Below are 17762 nucleotides of genomic sequence, written 5' to 3'. Positions count from 1 at the left end.
TTACTATTATAATTTTTGTAATAATACTATTATATTTTAAATAATTATTACAAAATAATACAATATGATTTTTAAATATTTTTAATATTTAATAGTTTTTAAATGTGTTTTATTTGTGGTTGGTTGGACGAGGAACCTGTGGATAAGAAGAGATGACTGTACTAATAGTAAATTCAAGAACAAGAAAAGATATGTAATAATTAAATATACGATTCACCAAAAATATATGTAATTAACTTTTTTACACCAAGTAATGTAGAATTGAAATATACAAAACTAGGAATACAAGAAAGATTTAACAAACTCACAGTAATACCAGGGGATTATAACCTATACCTGTCAGCGACAGATTAAGTAGACAAAAAGTAAGTAAACAAAAAATAAATTTGAATATGAGATAACCTATCAAATATGATCAAATGCACACATACCACTCTTCTTTGAAACCAAGAAACACAATACCACATATTTGCAAAAATTCATTATGTATTTGGCCATTAAAACATCATATAATTTCCCAAAGTAGAAAATCTAACTTTAAACTTCAATGCAGTAACATTACACATTTTTAATAAAAGAATAACACCCAATAGAACTATACACTTAAGAAAACACAAAGTAATAATAAATAAATTATAATCTTTTATAAGAGAACAGAAGAAAAGTAGTATGGAGTGTAGCCAAAGTTATATTCACAGGAAAATGTTTAGATGTATGTGAATTTATTGAGGGAAATATTCTCATGTCTTGTGTAAATTGAGACCTGACTTCAAAATATATTTTGAATCTACTAATTCACAGTAATACTTGAATGAGTAGATAAAAAACTAAATATTAAATAAATGATCTATGCAGACTTCTCGTAGAACTTGTTACCTTTTCTGTATCTCAGATTCCATATCTGTAAAAGAATGGTGTCAAAATAGATCTTCTTTAGGGTGTTTTTCCAAATGTAAATATCTATACTCTACATAGTTTTTACATGCTTTGTTAAATGATTATTTAATAATAAATGATTAATAATATTATGTTATATGTGTTACTAAAACATGCCTATTGCCTTGTTTCACATTGCTGTCATATAACAAAGTGAAACTTGATCTGTATTTGTGTGTAAATATGTTTGTTTCTACATTGGTCAGTGAAGAGATTTTTAAGGCTTCAATTGTCAAATGCTAATCACAGGTTAAACCAACTAAAAAAGGGGAAGATATGGCATTTTTAAATTCCTGTGGTACAAAATATCACTGTACTCTGAAAGTTATCTAGACCTCAAGGATAAAAAACATAAACCTGTGTCATCTTACTGTTACAAAGGTATAAAAAGCATTTTCAATATCAACCATATCACTTTTCCTACTTTTCAAATTGATTAGGGTTAATTTGATTTTCTAAGTAGTGATATCTCTCTCATCTAACTAGATCACTCATTAGTAAGCAGTTGGACTGCCTTGATACATGTTTCTTCAGTTCAGTTTGGCCAAAGAAGACAGTCACGCTTCTTCCCAACATGGTGTAAATGCCTCCCAGTGACGTCCAAATCCTCTAACTGTTTCCTATGCAAAGTGAGTCTGACTAACAAAATACCTCTTGCTTCATGGCCAGAATTAGCTTCTTCCTTCCTTGTGATGATCATGAAATCAACCTTCATCCTGATTTCTGTCTATTCTCAACTTTCACCTCAAATCCCTACCATCATCACCACCAACTTCCATCTTCTTTTTTTTTTTTTTTCCTCCTCAGGAAGAGGGGAAGATGGAATCTGAAAAACACTGTAATACTTTCTTGGAAATTACCATGTTGGAAAGATCCTAGAGAATATGAATTCTCATAGTCAGAAATAACAGAAATAACCTTTCTGTTAAATATGGAACTCCTTTTGATCCTTTTATGACCATAATATTTGTATTATTATCATTTAAGGTTTATATAAAACTAAATAAGTAAAATAAAGTTCTATGTCATTGTGGCCATTTCTAATTTTTCAAACAAAATAAGTTCATTTATATTAATTACATATGTCAATCAAGTATAATTATGTAATATTTTCAAGAGTCAACAAATATAAATAAAAATTTAATCTTGTCTGAATCAAATATCACTAGATATTTTGAAGATGTAGAATTACTTTTAGCAAAACCATTTTAGTAAAATGTGGAGAATGTTGAATCATCATCTTTTGGTTTGCTAATAAAGTATCTTATGGTTGCTAATTTAATTAGTACTTATTTTTTCAATATCTACCACTGGTATTCACTGACTACTTAATAATATCAAGAAAACAACAGAAGTAATACCACAACAGAAGAAACGACATTAGGCTGTATTAGAAAAATATTTTAAAAGATGTATTTTAATTTTTAATAAAATCTAAATCAGTTTTGCAAAGATGCACAAGTAAAAGTTAATGCTGCTGGGGACAGATTATTATGGGTAGGCAATTCAAGAAAATGTCAGCTCTATGTTTTTCTTCATGTTGATAATAATTCTGGCAAATTTTTTCTACCTCATATATTCACCAGCAAACCTTTACTGAATGATTTACTGAATGTGTTGGGAATTACACTCAGTCAGTGGATTTCAAAGGCCTTTTAGCATTGAAACTATTACTATGCAGATCAATATATACAAGTGAAATTGGACCTACTTTAACCCTGTCCCGTAACCAGGTCAGCGGGATCCCAGAAGAAAGTCAGTGAAAACCCTTAAGGCTCCAAGGAATGCACTTTACAAACCAATGAACTTAGTGTATGAAGACAAAGAGGAGAAGATCTCTGCCTTTCAGGAAACATCTCAGAAATAATAATATTAACATAATCTAACAATTCACTCATTTGTTCATTCAACAAATATATTTAAATGCCTACCGTAAGTCAAACATTATTCTCAATCTGAGGATATATCAGTAAACAAAGTTGTTACAATCATGGCATTTATGTTGCAGTGAATGAGAGTGGACAAAAACCAGCAAAAGAATGACTCATGTGAAGCAATGAAAGTGTGACGAAGAAAATGAAGAGGATTAGAGGAAAATAAAGTGAAGAGGAGTCTACTTTAGATAAGTGACCTTCGAGTAACAGCTTGCATTGAAAAACACAGTGAACCATTTGGACATCAGTGGAAAGAACAAACCAGGTGGATGAATCGAGTTTAGATGATGCAGTAAAAAAAGAGCACGGTTGCCAATAAGGATGGAGTGAGGACGCAAGGCAGAAAGGCGGGAAATCAGGTTGGAAAGATAGTTGGGGGCTGGATCATGAAAGACTGTAAAGGCAATAATAAGCAGAGCTACCCCTCACTTTCCAAACTTTCTCCCTAGGAAGTTAGAACGGAATATATTTAAATAGCAAAAGATCATAGTTTAAATTCTATGCTAATTGTTACGGGAACCCATTGGAATGTTGAGAGCAGGAAAATGAGAAGGTCTGATGTGCCAAACACTTCTGTGATTAGCTCAATGTTCTCAATAACCCTAAGTAACACTGTTTGATCCCTGTTTTATAAACGTAGATAAGAGAAAGGGTAACTTGCCCAAAGCTACAAATCTATTAAGTTAGGTGAAGAATTCAAACCCACAGTTAAATCTCTAAACTGCTCTAATACCCAGATTAAGACACATAACTGTTAAAGCTGCTATGGTAAATACACATGCACTACTTACTGAAAGGAAATAGTGTTCAGTTGCCCCCTGAGATTTCAGGTAGAAATGCTTCCTAAAGTAGTCGATATTTTATATCAGCTGTAGAGGATAAGCAGAAGTTCCTTAGGGGACAAAAAAGAAATGAACACTGTGAGTAAAGGAGGCAGTTAGAATAAAGTTATGGAAGTGTAAAACAGCACAATTCACTTGGAAATTCACTCATTATTTTGTGCCGTCTGACTGAGTTCGAGGGCAGGGGCATGGAAAGAGACAGACATAAACTCAGGAGGTTTTTGCTCAGGTGGTCCCACTACACCATGCTACGGGGTTTGTACTAAAGTGCAAGACATGGGAGCCACTGAAGAGTTTTAAGAAAGGCAGTATCATAAACAGGTAAAATCTTTAGAAAGATCACTTTGACCTGACCAGGATGCAGGTGGATTGAGGGTGGTGAGGTACCACTACAGGAAGAAGGGGCCAGTGGGAATTATTACCAGAGTTTTATTCAAGTGAGAAAGAAATAGAATTTGAATAAAGGCAGTGGGAGATGGAGACGTACTGTATAATGAAAATGGCTTGGTTACTAATTGGTAGTTGTTTGAGAAATAAAGCAAGAATGACTCTGAGCAGGCCACTTAATCACTTTGTGTCTCCTCTCATTTATATAATGGCAATAATAATAGTATTTATACATTAGTGCTCTGTGAGGATTAAATAGTGGCTGTTTATTGAGTTGTCACCGTGTATTAGACTACACTTGGTACATATATTATCATGGGTGAATGGCAGTGTCAATACCAAGATTAGAATTACCAGAGGAAGAAACACTCTGCCGGGGAAGGGAAAGGGTAAGTTTACTTTTAGATGCGATAGTCTGTGGAGCTATTCAGTGGATAGCAGGATAACACATGGATCAGGAGGGCTATCTGGTTGCAGATCTATGAAACAGGTACACCTTATGGTAGTGAGAGAATAAGCAGCATGGGCGGAAAAGACTGTCAAGGTGAAACCACGAGATGTACCATCATTTTGCTGTGGGCATTTGAGGTTGACAGTAAATGGCTGGAAAAGTAAGAGGAATACCATAAGAGAAGTGTATCCCATAAATTAAGAGAGTAAGCAGTTTCTGGTTAAAAAAAAAAAAAAAAAGTGTCCACAGCATAATTCCCAGGGACAGGTCAAATGCAGTGAGATCTAGTGATGAGGAGTGGAAGCAGAATCTGGAGAGGCTGAAAAGCAGACAGTAGCTGAGGAAGAAAAGGCAGCATCTGCAAATAGGTCTTCCAGTAAGGATGCCTGGGAAGGGAAAGAGTGAGATCCACATGGTGATATCTAAAGTGAGTCATAAGGTTGAAGATGCAAGAGACTCGAGCAGGTAACAGGTACAAGGGAATAAGCCATCAGTGACAGAGTAAAACATGCAAGCAAGGGCAAGAGACAAAACTCTGGCACATGCCTCAGGTCTCAGAGGAGAGGGAGATGCGGGATCAAGGAGAGAGGTGGAAGGTGAACCTTGAAAGGAAAAGAGACATGTTTTCTCAGACTGGATGTAATTCTTAAAAGTCAAAAAAATTAGCCATAATGCTTTCTCTCCAGAGAAAATTCTAGACAGGTGCTTCATTTCTCACAATGTTGTGACAACACTCATTTATCATAAAGTAGCTAATGAAAGACAGAAAAAATAAGAGAAAAGGCAGATCAGTTAGAAAAGAGAAAAGGCAGAAAAGTTAGAAACAAAATCATACATAGTCCTTTTCACTTGCTTGTTTTGCATCTTTAAATAGGCTACATGTGCCTCAGTTTCTTCATCTATAAAATGGGGGCAATAATATCTATCTCACAGTATTGTTGTGCCAGTTACTGGCAATATAAGTACAGTGTCTAGAATAATACATGCTGAATATTCAGTAAATAAATGGTGCTTAAAATTACTTCAGCCCTCACAACAACCCTCTGAGTTAGCACACATGGAGAACGGAGGCACGAACAGCTGAAGTGACCCTCCCGAGGACATTCAGCTGGTAAGCGGGAGCCATGAATTAGATCCACCAGGTCAGGGCCAGGGTCCACTCTCTTAACCATGACAAGCACTCCCTCCTTGACCAAATCATCCTACATTTGATATTGAATCAAGTTCCTCTTACTAATTTCTCATCCACTGACCCCCTCACTCTGCTCTTTGGCTATACATCTCCAGCAGTCTTTGCTGTGTTCAGAGTTGAGTTAAATCTCTCCTGTCACAACAATCTTAAAGTCTTCCTTACCATTGTTAATAAATGTCAGGTGTGATGCTTTTCTTTTACAATCACTGTGCTGTATTACCTATGGAAAGTGATTAAACAGGAATTCCATTGTAATGCCATTAAACTCAATAGAAATGTGACATAACACAGCAGTTAGGGGTAGCACCTAGAGCAGGCCTTTCTAGGATTAAATGTGGCTCTGCTACTTCCTAAGAGTTTTAGGAAAGTTTTATGCGCTTAGGAAAGTTGCCTATGTTCTCTGCTTTGGTGGCCTGTAAAATGGAGATAACAAATAGTACCTACTTCACAGATATTTTTCGTCAAAATTAAATGTAAGCATCATATATTAAGTTCTTAAAAGGTGTTAGCTATTTTTTAGCTATCATCAAGAAACATATTGCTATACAATATTAGTAAACCCTGATCACTCTATTTAATTCTGCAAACTATCCTGAAATTCCAGCAACTCCAAGACTCCGTTATCCCGCTGTATATTTTTACTGTAGCACTTACTATTTAGCATACTGTATGATTTACTTGTTATGTTTATTGTTATTTTTGGCTCTTTTAGAATGTAAATTTCCCAAGAGGAAGAATTTACTGTGCCCTACCTATGGGAGGCACTAAAGCAATATTGGTTGATCGGATGAATTTAATATTGGTGTTTCAGGAAAAGCAGGCGAAGGAAAGGATGGAAGACATTAGTAGAGATTCTCAAGAGTATTCGACACTGTCAGGGATGAAGCAATAGCTTGTTTGCATACCCGATATTCCTTGAAACTATTGACTTTCTTTTCCCTGGACAGAGATGTATCAGGTGTAGGGTTATTTTCTGACTTGATGGTAGAATGAATAACTGACCAAAGAAATAAAAGAGAGGAGGAGGAGAGAGGTGCATCTGAGAAAGACCAAGTGACGATGAGTGGGTGTGTGGGAGGATTAGGTTGAAATATTAAAGGTCAGAGGGGTTGGGCACAATAGTTCATGCCTGTAATCCCAACACTTTGGGAGGGCGAGACAGGAGGTTCACTTAAGACCAGGAGTTTAAGTTCAGTCTCAGCAACATAGTAAGCCCCATTTCTACCAAAAATTAAAAATTAAAAATATTAGTCCAGAGTGGTTGAGTGCATCCATAGTCCCAGCTAATAGGGAGGCTGAGGCAGGAGGATCACTGGAGCCCAGAAGGTTGAGGCTGTGGTGAGCCATGGTTGTGCCACTGCATGCTACCTTGGGCCCACAGAGCGAGGTCTTGCCTTGAAAAAAAATGAATAAAATAAAAGTCAGAAGGAAGACTAGGGGTGGTCAGGATTTCTTGGGTGAAACAGTTCCTTTATTGCTGCCAGAACCCATGATCTAACTATTATGGTGCCTGAAAGCCACAAAAGGGGGAAAGAATATGGTAGAGTATGTGGACATGATTTAATGAGTTAAAAATTTTCCTGATAACATATATCTATAAAATAGAGCAGTGTTTCTCAACTTTTTTTCATTATCACCACTAAGTAGCCTACTCACACATTTTTCCCTAATTGTCCCCACCCCTACCTCTGTGAAATTCTATGAAAAACAAATATACTCTATCTCTCTTCATATCAGTGGGTAGCATTGACCTTTGGAGGGCCACTATCTATTGTAATACCTAAGATTTTTCCTTCACCCACTAAGAACCAATGTTTTGCTACCTTGAAAACAATATTGCCCCCATGAAGAAAGCATGCTTTAGAACCACAGGTTTTTAAACTATGTATCATTTGTTTTAACCAATTTGTAGATTAAATCAGGATTTCCCAACCTCAGTAGCACTGACATTTTGGATCTCATAATTCTATACTGTGGATTATTTGCCCTTTACATTGCAAGATGTTGAGCAGTATTCCTGGTCTTTACCCCCTAGATGCCAGTAGTAGACCTGCCTTGGTCAGACACACAAAAATGTCTCCAGACACTGCCAAATAGCCCCCCCTTCACAGGTGGCGGTGGGACAAACTGTCCCTGGAGGAGAACTCTTGGGTTAAATAAATGAATATTCTATCATTTTTCCAAGGACACAGCAAAAATAAGAAAACTCTCCACTATAGACTAGCAGTTTTTCTACTGCCCCAAATTTTCCTCAAGAAGAACGATAAACACTAGACAATCTACAGCAAATGTTTCAGAGAAATGTTTTATCTACCCAAATTCTTGTTTTCTATAAAGCTAATAATCTTAAGTTTTATAATTCAGTACAAGTCATCTTGTCTTTCTCATAAATTTTATTCTGAATACCTGAGCTGGCTTTTATTAAAAAGGTTTGATAGATAGATAGATAGATAGATAGATAGACAGATACATACATACATACATACATATAAATGTTATATATGTTTGAATGTTTTTATTACACTCTTCAATCTATACTTGTCTTTTAAGTAAAGTATGTAAGACTTCCAAGATTTAACTAAATACACTAAAATTATACTTTTTACTCAAAGAAAGCAAATATGCAAAAACAATGAGAATTTACAGTAGCTATAATATGTAAGAAAACAAATCTATGAAGATAGCTAATGATTATTCTTTGCTGTGTTTTATGTTATAGATATATTTATCATGCTATATAATTACATATAGCTCTATAGTTAACTACTATTATCTCCATTTCAGAGATAGGAAAATCAGTTGAGAGATGAAAAAATAAATTGCCTACGATCTGTCCTACAGAAGGCAGCAGGATTTTGATTGAATCCAGCTTTATTCAGCTTCAAAAATGTCTACTCAGTCCATACCAGACTTTTTGACTCTGTTTTCCTCTTATTTTATTTTTATTTTTCTTCACTGTAACACATTCCACAAATGATAGAAAAGAACTTCTTCTTACCTGCAAAGAATGTTTTGAAGAGCTGAGGCTTCCTTTCAACATGAGAAATGCCAGTTTATTGATGCTTTTAGATAAATTTCTCTTATGTTAAATCTACTAAAGCAAGCAAAAGGCAAAGACCAACCTTATCTCCATCAACAATAAATCTCCAGGGCAGTCTTTTGTAACTTTTGATGTTTAATACCAAAGCAAAACAGGGCCTATGTCTTTTTATAAGTTCTACATATCCAGAGAATCTTCAAAATCAGCATCATGATTCAGATTTCACTTAAGCAATAAACAAATAAACTCAAACTTGTCCCAGCCTTGTCACAAGTTTCAGGCCCAATCCTAGCTCTTCAACAATTAGCAATGTGATGCTGACCAACAGCCTTCTCTTCCTGAACCATAGGAGGAAAAAAACAATGGATTTTAGCAGATTACCAGACTCAAAGGCTTTCAGAGTTAGTTGAAACCTGAGAAAAATTAGAGAGTCAAGCTTTTTTTTCTTTCATTCTTTATTTTATTATTATTATTATTATACTTTAAGTTCTGGGGTACATGTGTAGAACGTGCAGGTTTGTTACATAGGTATACACATGCCATGGTGGTTTGCTGCATCCACCACCCTGTCTGTCATCTACATTAGGTATTTCTCCTAATGCTACCCTTCTCCTAGTCCCCCACCCCCTGCTATCCCTCCCCTAGCCCCTCACCCCCAACAGGCCCCAGTGTATGATGTTCCCCTCCCTGCTTCCAAGTGTTCTCACTGTTCAACACCCACTTATAAGTGAGAACATGTGGTGTTTGGTTTTCTATTCTTGTGTCAGTTTGCTGAGAATGATGGTTTCCAGCTTTATCCACATCCCTGCAAAGGATATAAACTCATTCTTTTTTATGGCTGCATAGTATTCCATGGTGTGGCATATATGTGCCACATTTTCTTGGGTTGGTTCCAAGTCTTTGCTATTATGAACAGTGCCACAATAAACATGCATGTGCATGTGTTTCTATAATGGAATGATTTATAATCCTCTGGGTATATACCCAATAATGGTATTTCTAGTTCTAGAACCTTGAGGAATTGTCTTTTTAAAATATATTTACGTTTAAATTTTTCTTTAAACAAAATGAGTTAGAGCTGAACGTTTGGACCCTTGAGTTGAGCTTAGGCAAAAGATCTGGATTAATTATCTAGTTTGGTATTCTATGAATTGAGATTTTTTTTGCCTTTAAGAAGTTTATGTTGGGGCCAGGCACGATGACTTACACCTGTAATCCCAGCACTTTGAGAGGCCAAGGTGGGAAGATCACTTGAGGTCAAGAGTTTAAGACCAGCCTGGTCAACATGGTGAAAGCCTGTCTCTACTAAAAATACAAAAATATTAGCCAGGTGTGGTAATGCACGCCTGTAATCCCAGCTGCTTGGGAGGCTGAGGCAGGAGAATAGTTTGAACCCAGAAGCCAGTGGTTGCAGTGAGCCGAGACCATGCCACTGCAACCTCTGGCTTCTGGGTAACAGAGCAAGACTGTCTCAAAAAAAACAAACAAAAAAAGGAAGCTTATATTTTAACCCTAAGATTAACAATATCCTGTATTAAAGGAATGTACACTTGTCATTCAGTCTGTACACTTGTCAGTCTGAATTGCATGGTATTAATTACATGATCTAAAGCTTTAGTACCTAGAGTAATTGTAGCCTCTTAGGCCTGAGGGTCTGTCAGAAATACTTTATCCCTAAGCCACAATCTGCATTGTAACAAGATTATCCAGTGATTTTAACGCACGTTAAAGCTTGAGAAGCCAAGTCACATTAGTTTCTCCAAGGTTGGATTGCTTACAAAAGATTCACCTTAGTGGGGCACCTAATAAAGATGCAGATACTGGAGCCTACTAAAGACTCACCAAATCAGGATCTCTGAATATGGAGTCAGGAATCATTATTAATAAGCAGCCCAGATGATGCTCACACACAATCATATGTGAGAAACACCATTTAACATACTTCAGAGATCTGAGAGTCTCTTGGTAAGTTGCAAAGAGAAAAAGAGACAGGAAAGGCTATGAGTTTTAAAACAGAATACTGAATATTGGAATATTACTTTCAAAGTTCAAGAAACTAGGGCAACTTAGAGCTAATTATCAAAAACAAGCAATTAAGCAGAGGTTAGCTGCAGGGAGGTATGGCTGCCTGGATCACTTGGATACGGTTTGTCCCAGAACTTAACAAGAAGGATTCCCAGGGGAGCTATAAAAGACAATTTTTCAACTTGAGACCTGGAAGATAGGGCCACTGAAGGAAATCTTCCAGTGACCAGAGTTATATTTATCTTTCTGCCTGAGGCACTCACCAATTATGTGCACTATAAATACAAGTTGTTGGCCTTACTGCTAGAAAAAGCACAGGAGTTGAGGAACGTCTATGTTGTGGTTTATTAGAAACAAGTTCTTAGAAAAACTTGTGAGCAAAAACTAACAAGCAAAGTGGGAAAGAAAAAATAAAACTCTAGGAATGTAGGATGGAATTAAAACAAGCATCCAAGTTTTGGAGAGTAGAAGATTATGACAAAGAGGAAAAAAAAGATAAATTCTACACGGCTTCTACTCCAGTGTGGTCCATGAACCAGCATCAGCTTCTCCTGGGAGCTTGTTTGGAATGCAAACTCTCAGGCCCCACTGAAATACCCCTTGAAGATGAATCTGCATCTTAAGAAGATCCATAGGTGATCTGTATGCACTGCATCATATCAGTGGTTCTTGAAATTGGTTGCAAATTAAAATCATCTCAGAAGCTTTTAAAAATTATGAACTATACATATAGCCCCAAAAGAATAAGCCCTCTATATGAAGCTAAGGTTGAAGACCACTGTTCTATTATGTATCTTTGGATTTATGAAGTTACACTACAGGTATAAAACTTTCTCAAAGAAGGTAGCCACTTACCTTTTTGATTAAGCTATAATATTCTATGTACCACAAAACTTGAAGTCACTAGATTAACACAATACTGGGAAATGATTTAGTGGACTACTCTTAAATATGGGAAGGCATCACATACTGATGTATATTTGACAGCTAATAGAGAAGTTTGCTCTCTTCCTACCCAAATGGATCAAACCCACCCTATATTCACTCATCAATTTAGATAATCCTCTGAGAATAAGTGGAAAAGCCTAAAGAAATCTAAAATGCCCCTCTAATGGCTTAAGTATTGTGAGAATATGCAGTATTTCTATCTCTTCTTGTAGTTAAAGGTCATGACATTATAAGAGAACCGAGGATTTGAGATGTGAGTGTGTTTTAATAATCACATATCCTTGAGGCTAAGTTAAAAGGTCTTTGTTCAAATCTACAACACACGTTTTAACTACCTGTACAATGAACACAAACTGACACTTTTACAGCCGGGAAAGCATCTTTTAAACATGTGAATTCTTATGGTAATTCCGTGACTTCTTATAGTAGAAGCAACTTATAATTCAAATATTTGAGATCATAAAATAGACATTCAGCAGGATCTCTTAAACTGCAATGCAAAAAAGAAGTGATAAAAGCTCAAATAAAACTATACAATGGGATGTTATGAACAATACACATAGCCCAAAAAGAATAATTTGGAGGAAGAACTCATCATTCTCAGTTGTAACTAATTTGAAAGGCTGTCTGATACAATATGTAAAACCTCAAAGAGGAGAATAAATATTTATACAATATGAATAATAAATAAAATTAGGTTGAAAACTTAATACGTATAGTAAACAAATTCTCATTGGTTTCTCTAAGACACTGCTTAGAACTCATGACTAATACAGTAATAACAAGGCAGGCCACCTTGAAAACAATGCTGTGTGACATATAGAAGACATGAACTGAAATCTGCAAACCTCAAGGGAGAACATGGAGAAAGCATATGTGTAAGAATTAAGAGGCTGCAACATATTTTGCTTGTGGTTCTGACAATAAAATAAATTGTAAAAGTAGAAATAAAAATTTACAAAAGAATAAAAACAGACACACAAAAAAGTTTTAGTACACAGCAGACTGAACTGGAATCAACCATTTATTATACTATTCAACAAATATGTACTGAATAATGATACTGCACTATGCTCTGAGGCTACAGACAGATGAAAGATGGCTAAATGGGAGTTTGTGTAAATATTGCTTTCCTCATTGTGAAGAGAAAATTAACTCAGAGTTGATGCCACATAGAGAAATCCTTTAACTAGCTAGATATTCTCATACAGTTAAGAGTAGAGGATGTGATAAATGTTTTACTTGCCTAGTTGACGGTCTCTCAGGAGGTTGAAAAAGCAATGAAATGAGAAGTAGCTCTCTCAACATCATTCTACCTCAATGAAAGAAATGGCTGATTTTTTTCATTGAGACCTTGGGACAAAATGACACAATTATACAAGATATTAAGTAGTTGTGTATAACATCAAGAAAGTAAAGTTCAAAAATTTCAGGGAAAAAAACAAGAAAAAAACTGTAAAGTGAAAGATTCAAGATTTTCCAGACCATTTCTTGAGTACTAAAATAATAAGCATATTCCTATCAAGAGATGGTATACATGTCACAAAACTAATAAGAACATATATGAAAAGAAATTCAGGCCAGGCATGGTGGCTCACATCTATAATCCCCAGCACTTTGGGAGGCCAAGGTGGGCAGATCATGAGGTCAGGAGTTCGAGACCATCCTGGCTAACACAGTAAAACCCCATCTCTACCAAAAATACAAAAAATTAGCTAGGCGAGGTGGCATGTGCCTGTAGTCCCAGCTACTTGGGAGGCTGAGGCAGGAGAATCGCTTGAATCTGGGAGGTGGAGGTTACAGTGAGCTGAGATTGTGCCACTGCACTCCAGCCTGGGTGACAGAGCAAGACTATGTCGAAAGAAAAGAAAAGACAAAAGAAAAGAAATACAACAAACAGATTAAAATAATAAAATACTAAAATACTGAAAACCAAAATTTGATGGAGTAAAAGAAAAGTGCCTAGCAGAAAACCCATGGGACATTAGGGATGAAAATCAGTGTGAGAAAAACAAGAAATGATTAATTGCTTAGGGATTCTCTATATTGTGATCAAAATGTCCTTCTTAATATGCAAAAGCTGGTAAGTAATATATCCAAAGTTCTTAAAGGGCTCACCATCCCCAATTCCCTTTCTTCAGAAAATATGGATACTTGTATAGCCCTGAATATGCTGTAATATCAAATCCATTGTCTTAGAAAAGGAGAAATTGGTGCCTACCATATTTAACTCATGAGATACCCCTTCATAAAAAATGTTTAACAATCCTGTTTTAAGGACAGTGTCTTTTTATCTATCCATTCTTGATTAACCCCACAAAAGCCAATCTACTATATATTTTTTCCCTGGTCTTTTACATACACTTTAGAAAATATTTCGGGAAGTGTTACTGTAAGAGATGAAGGAAACCAGGCATTTAAAATTCACTTACAATTGAAATATGAAAATAAACTGAACTCATATTAGCTTCTAAAAGTAGAGTAGGCAGAATGAGTTGTTACAGCTTTCACTTGAAAGGAGTAACACATTGAATTGTCATTCCTTAAAATTATTCACTCACCTGTCTGTAGCCAATCATACGAATTGGCAATACATATTAAGCCATCTAAATTTTAATACACTTTAAAGCATGACACTACATATTCAGAGTAAAACAGCCACATTTCATCCCAGTTTAATAGTAAAAGGTAAAAAACAGTTGCTCTCTGTAATATGTGGAGGTCATCTCACAGTAGTGGTAAGTGAAAGGTCAATTTTTAGATTCTATAGATCAATTCCTAAAATGCACATCATTCAGAATTGATCATCCACTTACAAGAAAAGTACATAGTATTTTATTATGGTTTGACTTCAGTAGTGTCCAGTGCCACTAGGAAAATATTTTAATCTTACTTTCAATCATGCATTCATAAATTCCAAAAACGATTCCTCTAAACTTCAAATACGTTAAGCTGACAAACGTTCTTTTACACAATAAAATTTACATTTAGTCTACTTACATTAATAAGTGTTTTATCTGGCAAATAATTGACTAAATTCAACTCTCTTTCTATTACTGTCAGATAAAGATATATCGTAATTTTCCTGAGAATTTTTAGAGAAAATAATATCCTTAAGAACAATCCAGATAGCAAGAGGAAAAAGGCATGACATCATATATATAGTTTTAGATTCTATCTGCACTAGTGCTCTTTTCAAAGCTGAACTACTGTAGCTTCTGTTTGTAACACTATGTGTATATTTAATAAGTTTAAAATGTCAGCAAATCACATTACCATGTATGTACCTATGCAACAATCCTGCATGTTCTTCACATGTACCCCAGAACCTAAAATACGATGAAATATTTAAAAATTTTAAAAAATCATAAATACAGAAAGTAGAATAGTGATTGCCAGTGGCTGGGATGAGGTAGAAATAGGAGTTATTGCTTAGTAGGTACAGAGTTTCCATGTTACTAGATGGAAGAGTTATAGAGATGGATGGTGGTACTGATTGCACAAAATTATGAATGTATTTAATATTACTAGACTGTTCACTTAAAATTGAGTAAGGTCGTACATTTCATATTTGTTTTACTACAGTTAAAAAATGGTGGTGAAAACAAAACAAAACAAAACAAAAATGTAGGGACTCCATGTTTGGGTCCCCTTCCACGAACACTCTCGTGGAAGCCTGTCTTCCCTCCTAAACTCCATCTCTCTCTATTCCCTTCTACTCAGTGTGGAAGCTGCTTTCCTCTCCTGGATTCCATCTTTCTAGATTCTCTCACTCAGTGTGAGAGTTAGCTGTTTCTTTCTCTCTCCTTCTCCTGTTTCTCTCTCTAAATAAATCACTTTCTACAAAAAAAAAAAAAAAAAAAAAAAAAAAGGTAAACCCCAGATGACATTTTAAAAGATGCTTTAAGAAAAAAATAAAAAATAAGTTGATCTGCATGTACCCCATTCTTAGATTCACTTAGACCAGTGGTTGATCACCTAAATATCCTCAGAGAACAAATCAAGTAAATTTTGACAGACATTTTTCCTGAAGATTAAATAATACTTAGCAATCAGAAACACTTTTTAACTTCCTCAAACAAAATACTATTCCATTCTTTTTGAAACCCGAGAGATTTTGCTTTTGTTCTGCTTTAGGTTTTGTGTGCGTACGTCTTTTATTTTTTCACTTTTAATAAATATGGCCACAGATACTTTCCTTTTAAACTCTCTATAAGAAAAAGAACAGCACAAGAACAATAAATATAATCATGGGAAACTAATCAGGGAGATTAGGAGGTCATGGTAAATGGGAGATTTGCCACATAATTTATATTAAGGTGACACCTACTATTCAGCTCTAACCCTTTCCTAGTGAGGGTTGTGGAGCAATGTTGTCAAATCCTCTGATTTTTCTAAAGAAATACCCATCTTTATATGAATTATTCTGGCTTTCAATTCTGCTAGTTTGGGTCATGGGGCTCTTAGCCTTCTGGGCACGTGCTGGGATGGCACAGCTCGGCCCTTAGTGACGGGACAGGGCCATAAGACTAACTCTGGTCAACGATTTGTAAACTAGGTCTTAATTGTAAATGCATAACCTTACAAAGTTTGTTTTCTCTCTGCTATGGTAGCTGATATTCCAGGCTAGTGGATGCTTTATCAAGCCAGATCTAAAGTGAAGATAATACAGTGCAATTGTCCTCCCATAATAAATGTATAACACGAGTAACAGATAAAACGTTATTTTAAACTGCTGAGATGTGTGTGGTGTTACTGTAAAATGCTTATCCTGGCTGATAAGCATTTTAACTCAATTAAAAACAAAAATACAACACTATGGGTGTGTGCCAACGCAAACCCACACACCAATGTGGATTTGAATGTACCCAAGGACTGTCACTCTAAATCACACTGCGTGTGCTTAGTATGAGAGCTTTCGTGCTTTGTATTCATTTAACAAAAAGTAAAATATTAGATTGCCACATAGAACATTTAATCTTGGGATTAATTGTTGAAGAAGAGGGGGAAGAGGAGGGTAGAAGAATTAGAAGAAGAAAGAAGAGGAAGAAAGAGAATAACAGAATGAAACAGAGTACACAAAATTTTAAAAAATGTAGTAAGGTGATTAGACATGGTGGGTATTCTAAAATAGTCAAGTCTGTTCAGATGTCCACGTGGACGCCCATCTTACCCTCCATACTTCCCTTTTGCAAACATACCTAGAGCCTTTCTGAAGCCTTCTAGATTCCCTCACAGCCTGGGTTTTAAACCTTTTTCCCCCTCCACTAAATGTAATAGGTCTTAGTCCGCCTTTGAGCAATTTACAAGACCAGTCAGCAATTCGTAAGACCTTTATATTGTTTAGAGTTAATATATTCATGGTTATCAATATGTTGTTCTTTTTTCACTATAGTATTTTCAAATATTGTCTGTCTGTATAGAACATGAACAAAAGTTATTTGAAAAGAAATTTGGGTATGGCATGGTGGCTCATGCCTGTAATCCCAGCACTTTGGGAGGCTGAGGCAGGCAGATGTCCTGAGCCCAGGAGTCCGAGATCAGTCTGGGCAACATGGCAAAACTCCGTCTCTATTAAAAATGCAAAAATTAGCCAGGGGTGGTGGCATGTGCCAGTAGTCCCAGCTACTTGGTAGGCTGAGAAGCAGGAGAATTGCTTGAGTCCAGAAGTCAAAAGTTGCAGTGAGCCAAGATAGCACCATAGCACTTCAGCCTGGGCACAGGAGCAAAACCCAGTCTCCAAAACAACAACAAAGGAATTTGGAGGAAAGAGTCCTTATTCCAGTGAACAGTTTGGCAACCTTAAAGAGGCAGCAGCTATCAGTGAAAGATGAAGATACGTTCCAAAGAACACTCAGAGGGTTCCAGTTTTACAGCAAATGTTTCTGCTCAGGTTCCCAATCCATTGAAACTCACTTAGTTCTGACTGGTGCTGATTTCTGATTGGTCAACATAGCTGAGCCCTTATTGGCAGTGACCTCTGATTGCTTGGTTTGTGAGCCCCAAA

The 17762-nt window shown here is 35.9% G+C and overlaps 1 protein-coding gene across 1 annotated transcript in view; it reads right to left on the bottom strand.

Annotated features, from left to right (window-relative positions):
- LOC105729971 (growth arrest-specific protein 6-like) overlaps nucleotides 1-17762 on the bottom strand; it is a 643000-nt gene that overhangs the window by 335412 nt on the left and 289826 nt on the right. Inside the window, exon 9 of the mRNA XM_064378894.1 lies at nucleotides 13002-13108. The gene's annotated coding sequence lies outside the window, so the exon portion shown is untranslated. The remainder of the gene's footprint in view (nucleotides 1-13001; nucleotides 13109-17762) is intronic.

This window comes from Aotus nancymaae, unplaced genomic scaffold (assembly GCF_030222135.1).
Source record: "Aotus nancymaae isolate 86718 unplaced genomic scaffold, 86718_ANA_hifiasm-v0.15.2.pri h1tg000019l, whole genome shotgun sequence".
Taxonomy (NCBI): Eukaryota; Metazoa; Chordata; class Mammalia; order Primates; family Aotidae; genus Aotus; species Aotus nancymaae.
The sequence above is the reverse complement of the archived record's forward strand: the minus strand, read 5'-3'. Positions and strand labels throughout refer to the sequence as shown.